Source organism: Montipora capricornis, chromosome 3 (assembly GCF_036669925.1).
Source record: "Montipora capricornis isolate CH-2021 chromosome 3, ASM3666992v2, whole genome shotgun sequence".
Taxonomy (NCBI): domain Eukaryota; kingdom Metazoa; phylum Cnidaria; class Anthozoa; order Scleractinia; family Acroporidae; genus Montipora; species Montipora capricornis.
This window is the reverse complement of record NC_090885.1, coordinates 33,955,274-33,962,364: the sequence shown is the minus strand read 5'-3', so window position 1 is coordinate 33,962,364 and position 7,091 is coordinate 33,955,274. Positions and strand designations below refer to the sequence as shown.

Below are 7,091 nucleotides of genomic sequence, written 5' to 3'. Positions count from 1 at the left end.
TTTTATATTCATATCAAGTTCCCAGATATTCACGTCAAAACAGCTTTCCCTTACCAATGCAACTATGCCTGAATCAAGCCGAATTTTTTACTTTTGATAAAAAATTAATGTGAAGTTCACGTTAACATTTTTATAATCAAGAAAGCCTGGTGCCGAGCATTTCAAAAAGGAAGAGGGAGTCTGAGAACCAGCCGTACAATAAACAACATCTGGTGGCCGCGAATCTCTTCATTCCGAACGCAGAAGAGTTCTTCGAAAACTGATCTTGTCTTTGTTCACAATGTACCCCGCGATGATGACCAAGCTAAGTTCTTGTCGAGAAGAGTAGAGTAGAGCAGTACAAAGAAACATTTACAAGCTAGTAACATATCAACGCATCCAGTCATCGAAACACGTCTTCACCAGGTGACTCTCACTCTCAGTTATGACATTGAGCAGCTGATAAACGCCTTAAGACAAATCTTGTTGCGACTAGAAAGCCTGTACTGCCATAACAACCAGGAAACTGACAACGAGTACAGTATAGCAGTATAGCAGATACCGCGTTGGATGATATGATTAGAGAAATTCTGTCTTCAGCTCCCAAATAAGAAATTGGCGAAGAAAGTCTAAGTAACCCGGAAATATCCGATCATGTGAACTACGCACCCTCTCTGAATGATTCGTGGAGATTCCAAAGGATGGCCACCTCTCAAGTCCAGATTACCGGTATTCGGGACGAAAATAGAACAACAAAACTTTATTTAACCGTGGGACCCTTTTCACTAAGAAGTGGTCCTCTCAAGAGCCGTGTGCATTAACACTAACAAATATAATGCCCAGGAGTACCTAAAATATTAAACTTAAAAATTACAAGCATCGTTGAAATACCTCATATTAAGTACTATAAAAGTAATGTAATTTCTAATTTGCAATAGCAGAATAAAACTATTTAAAGTAGTGAGACCTGCTTAGCCTCGGCTGAGAGACTGTTCTGGTGCAGGAATGGCGCAGTGGTGAGAGCACTTGCCTCCCACCAATGTGGCCCGGGTTCGATTCCCAGACTCGGCGTCATATGTGGGTTGAGTTTGTTGGTTCTCTACTCTGCACCGAGAGGTTTTTCTCCGGGTACTCTCAGAGTGTTACTCCTCGTTACTTATTCTCAGCCGCTACAATTTTCAGACAAAAATTAGATGGTTTTTTAATTACCTTTTGCTTTGTTTTTGCAAGCCCGTAATCGGCCCGTGGGCATTACGGGAGAATAATGCCCTACAATTCAGTCACAATTAGCCAATCAGAGCGCGCGTTATATCGGCCACAAACACAAGCCATATAATAAATAAAATAAAATAACTAAAATATAAATAATATGAAAACGTCATGGAAAGGAAAAGATGAAATATTAAATAACCAAAGGAGAACAAATAGACTGTTAACGAAGTTGAAGGACCCAAGCAATAATAATCAAATAACTGAAAATCCTTCTCGATTACCAAATATCCTAAATTAACATTTTGCAAATGTTGGCAATTTACTATCAAGCAAATTGCCAAAGAAAGATAATTATATGAGTTATCTCAGTAAATTGAAATCACTTGATTCTTCCTTTTTTTTTTCAAACCCATTACACCAGAAGAAGTTAAACAGGAAATTTTATCTCTACCAAATAATAAATCCAGTGGCTTACACTTCTTTTTCCCCACACAACTGCTTAAATGTTCGACGTATAATATCATGTCTCCAGCGCTAGCTCTTTCTCGTACTTTTTATTTATCTATTATGCTTGGTGCCTATAGATATGTCCAGGTTTGACCCTAATTAAATGCACGCCCAATTTTGACATGCAACACGAAGTGTCCCTTTAAGTCTAAGCATTTGCTACCTCTTTTCAACAATGAGGTAAGGGTAAAGGTTAGCGTTATTTTTAGCTTTGGGTAAATGCAGCAGTTAATCTCCACTTAAAGAGCAGCATTTGGGGGACACTTTTTGACGTAAATTGTCCGTATTCTGAGACACAAGTGATGTTTAAGTTGGCGAAAAGAGCAAGGGGACACTTTGTGACGCTTATTGAAATCTGCGTGCATCTAATTAGGGTCAAACCCATAAGTGAATTATTGAACAATATCTTTTTTGTCTAATTTTAATAGGATTTTTGAAAAACTATTATATTACCGCATGAAGGAATTTATTGACAAAAATAATCTAATGTACTCCTCACAGTATGGCTTCTGCAAATCACATTCCACAGAGCATGCGATACTTGATATTGTCGAAGCAATACTGAGCAATATGGATAAACCTTACTTCTCATGCGATGTCTTCATTGATCTAAAAAAGGCATTCGATGCGGTCAATCATGAAATATTACTCGATAAATTGAACTTTTACGGTTTCCAGGGATTAATAAATGATTGGTTTCAATAACATCTAAAAAATAGAATGCAAACAATTCAAATCGGAGAGTATTTATCAACAAAAACTTATTTCTCCCTGTGGTGTGCCCCAGGGATCGGTCCTAGGACCTCTTCTATTTTTACTTTACATAAATGACATTCACCTCAGTTCCGATAAACTAAAATTTTATCTCTTAGCAGATGATACTAATATACATACCAATTAACATATCAATCAAAAGGATAAGATAGGTAAGAAATTAGCTCGTTCCCACTTTACTGCCCAGTTGAATGTTTATATCATTGTTTCAATTTGTTCTCAGAACGATGATTTTTATAAATTAGTCTTTTTTTAGTTCGTGCGCTTTCATGCGATATGCAAACTTAGTTAGATGAAAAAATATATATAAGGTAGTTGTGATATTGTCACCCTCCTTACCGTATATAACTCCGCTTAGTTTTTAAAGACGAAAAAAATATGTCTCCGACTTGAGGTGGTCCAAGAGCTTGTGATCGTTCTATTTTGCGACTTAAGAGATAGTAGGTGCGTCAGGATTTAGTAATGTTTTGTCGCTGAATGTTCAGGAAACCAGTGCGTTCCTAGGATTTGCTAGGTTTAGGAGGTTTCAAGTTTGAGTGATTTGTCGTTCCTATATATAAGCGACAATAGGAGCGTTAGCTAAGATGCGCTTTTTCAAGTTGGTCATAGTGTTGCTGATAGGTTCGCTGCAGAGAGCGTTGTATCAGGTTGCAAGACCAGTTTCGGAATACACAGTGGATTCCTTCTTCGGTTGTGTGCTCTAATCCGTGAGAGCAGATCTTCAAGCTGCCGCGAGTGGCGTCCCTCGTTTAAATCAACCAATAAGATGACAAGTATTTTCGATCCGTTTCACGTCGTTAGCTTAATTGAGCAAGCCGTATGCCGTATGCCATATTCAAGCCGGCTTCGGCAATAGTGGAAAAGTTATTTCAATTAACATTTGGACGAGGCTTAGAACAATTTTCACAGTTTGTCGTTTGCAAATGAGGAAAAATATACTTAATCTAGGACTAGATTAGCATTGATAGGAAGAGAGGTATTCAGTGGACCTTTAGGACATCCTTAGAAGACCTTGTCTTGGCCGATGATCTGGCCCTTCTGTCGCACAGAATACAGAATATGAGGGATAAGACATGGGCCTTGGAGGTACAAGGTGCGAGGGTAGGCCTGAAGATCACTGCCATCAAGACAAAGTTAATGCGTATTGGTACCAAAGGTAGCGATGTGTGTCGGTCCCAGGGGGGCGGATTAAGGAAGTGGATGAGTTTTATGGGAGCATTGTAAGCAAGAAGGGAGAAACCGACGAGGACATTCAGGCACAAATTGGAAAGGCAAGACAGGGCAGCATTTGCGATGCTGAGACCAATATGGTGATCCATAGCACTAACAACCAAGACCAAGCTAAGAGTCTCTGGGTCAAATGTAAAGGTGGTGCTCTTGTATGGTTCTGAAATTTCGAGACTGACCAAGGGATTAGAGCAGAAGTTGCAGGTGTTGATCAATAAGAGCCTGAGGAACATCTTGCGGATTTGGTGGCCTAGAAAAATCAGCAACAAGAAGCTTTGGAGACAAAGAGGGCAGCGACCAATAGAGCAAGAGAATAGACAAAGAGCTTGGGGATGGATCGGCCACACGTTGAGGAGACCAGATGGACATGTAGTCAAGAGGGCACTGGAGTGGAACCCACAGGGGAAGCGAAAGAGAAGGAGACCCCGGCACACCTGGCAGCGTATGTCACTTAGAATTTAATAATAAAAAAAACTGAGGAAAAACCTTAGAAAAATGTTTTTAAGATAATTAGAAAAAGTTGATCGAACACTCGATTCAATGGCTTAAGAGCAAATGCACTTAACCTCAGTCCTCTACACTACCGAAATAACGGATTCAATTAAGGTAGTCAATTTTGAAGTATTTAAATAACACAAATCCCAACAATTTATTGAAAGCTAACCGAATAAAAAGGCCTCAGGTTACTAAGAATGGCATCGCTTGTTTACGAACTCCGACACCGCAAATCAAGTAGGTGAATCAACTGTTTTACACAATGATTGTCATAGTACGGAGTTTAAGACGTAGGCGAACTGACTTACTGGACGTAGGCGAATCGACTCTAGACGTAGGCGAACAGACGGTAGGCGAAACGACCCGTAGGAGAAACGACCGTAATTCCAATCAACATTGTGAACTATTTACAAAAACATCACACATTCATACCTACAATACTCGATCATCCAAGTCGCAGCTACTAAACTGTGGGCTATAAAGAAGCCGTTTGAACCTGCTGTACTGTTCTCGATGTCACTTTCCTGGATGTTATGGCAGTACACCAAGATTTGTCTTGAGAGCTTTCATCAGCTGCTCAATGGCGTCATAACTGAGAGCCACCTGGTGAAGACGTATCTCGATGATGCGGCGTTGATACTCGTAATGTTTCTTGGTACTACTCTGCTCTACGGTGCATTACGAACACAGACACGCAAGATCAGTTTACGAAGAACTTTTGAAGAGATTAGTGGCCGCCATGTCGTTTATTGTACGGCTGGTTCTCATGCTCCCTCTTCCTTTTTGAAATGCTCAGCACCAGGCTTTCTTGATTTTTAAAAGTGGGCACGTAAACTTGACATGATTTTTTTTTCCAAATATGAAAAAGTCGGCTCGATATAGGCATAGATGCATTGGTAAGGGAAGATGTTTTGACATGAATATCTGGGAACTTGATATGAATATTAAAAAAAACTTGATGTATAAGTATATCGTTTGACATAAACATCTGACAATTTGATATGAATATAGGAAACTTGATTTATAAATGTATAGTTGACACATGAAATTGGCAATCTTGATATTTTGTCACATTTGGACAAGCATACACCGGACAAAGCTATCCAGTCTTTGAACAACTGCATGGGTGCACATCTGTGATCTTTGTTTGTTATTTTAAAATTAAGTTCCATGTTTTCTTTAGAAACAAGGGATAAAAATAAAAAGGAGAATGGTTTAAAAATTTCTACCAAGAAAATTACTTTATGTAATAAAAATCATCATGGTTTACAAGAAAACAAGAAATTGAAATCTCTCTGCTTGAATCTTTCATGAAAGGAATGGTTCACAGTGCAAATGTGTTTCCTTCTTTTCCTTGTCAGCTGAGAACAGAAAAGGTAAATATCCATGTTTTTAGCCAACTTACCCACTCTGACCACGAAATTATGATAGGAATAGTAGATCACTTCATTCACTGGTACCATCCTTCCCAAGTCAACTTGCCACCACCACAGGTACCTCGAAGTCCCGAGGTTTCCATCTACTGTACGGTCACCTCGATCAGCATATGGTGTAGCACTTACTGGCTTTCTGAAAGCAAGGTTTCCTGAAATTGAACAGAGATAAAAATATAGCAACATACTTGGTAATCTGTGACCCTACCTGGCTTGACTTTACTTGTGCCTCTTTGTCGTTTGAATTGGGAAAATTAAGAATGTGACGAATACATGCACCAAACAAAGTACAACGTAGCATCTGCTTTACTCCTTTTGTTGATAATAACTTTGGTCGAACCATAATTGTCAAATTGCCCAGTGGACTGATACTTGCATATCCACAGAGATTTGACAATGTTATCATACGGTTATTGGGCTCTTACATGATCCCGGTTGATCGAGATGGATCGGTTACCAAGATGAAATTGGTTTCTGTTCATATGGCGACTTTAAGCGCTTTCCTTGACGCGACCGATTGAGGTGTGAAATGTAACAGACAAGCGTGGCGAGAATTTCTCGATTTTCTTATAGTGTTTAAGCAACCTCAAATTACTTTTGACTTTACGTTAACTATCAAATGAAACTATTCCAAGCTTCATTATCAAAGAAAAGAGAAGTGAAAACTCGGTTATGTCCGTTTTATCACGAAAATGTATTGTATTATTTTCCTCCCGGTAACCGCGATGAAGAGTTCATATAACAAAACTTTCAGCCCGTTACCGAGATCTCGGCAACCGATCAGCCAATCCGCCTTCTCATACGAACACATTGAAGCTTTTACAAAGGATTTAGAGGCGAAGCAACATCTCGGAAACCCTATACCAGCCGGGCACATATGAAGGGGCCCTAAACAATAATCAGCGCAATACCTAAGACACCTTCTATCAAGCTCTGGGACACTATTTGATTCATTCCCGCTCATTTAGTGCTCTCCATATCTCTGGCACAAGGGTGCATTAGTAAAGGTGACTTTACGACTTTCAGGTATTAGAAAAAGTTGGTATTAGAAATTCCGGGAATTTCAAGTACATTAAAATAATTAAAATATTTAAATGCTACTAAGACTTTTTGAGAATTTTGACTTTTTCTTGTTTTTTGCTTTTCGTGACCTTTGAAGGCCAATAATTACGCCTGCCAAATTTGAATTGGAAATTTCAAATGGAAGTGCGCTTTTTCGATGCATGCTTTTCGTGAACGAGAGGCCGCCATTACTTGTCCCAGTGAGATCCCAGGGAGTCCGTGACATCATCATATAATGAGAGTGCATGAAGGCATATTCATGCTTGCATGCCCTCATTTTATTGAACAAAACAAAAGACAAACCTCCTGAGTATTATCACATGATCTGTATTGGGAAAACAAAATGTACAAGCCGAAAAGATCTATTGGAATCTCTTTGCAAACGCCAAAGAGCAATTATGA

At 39.2% G+C, this 7,091-nt stretch overlaps 1 long non-coding RNA gene across 1 annotated transcript; it reads right to left on the bottom strand.

Annotated features, from left to right (window-relative positions):
• Positions 1–2,103: 2,103 nt before the first annotated feature.
• LOC138041309 (uncharacterized) lies at positions 2,104–5,286 on the bottom strand. Its single transcript, XR_011130794.1, has 2 exons — positions 4,627–5,286; positions 2,104–2,307 (listed from the first exon to the last, which is right to left on the bottom strand). It is a non-coding gene; the product is annotated as an uncharacterized lncRNA (long non-coding RNA).
• Positions 5,287–7,091: the final 1,805 nt, after the last annotated feature.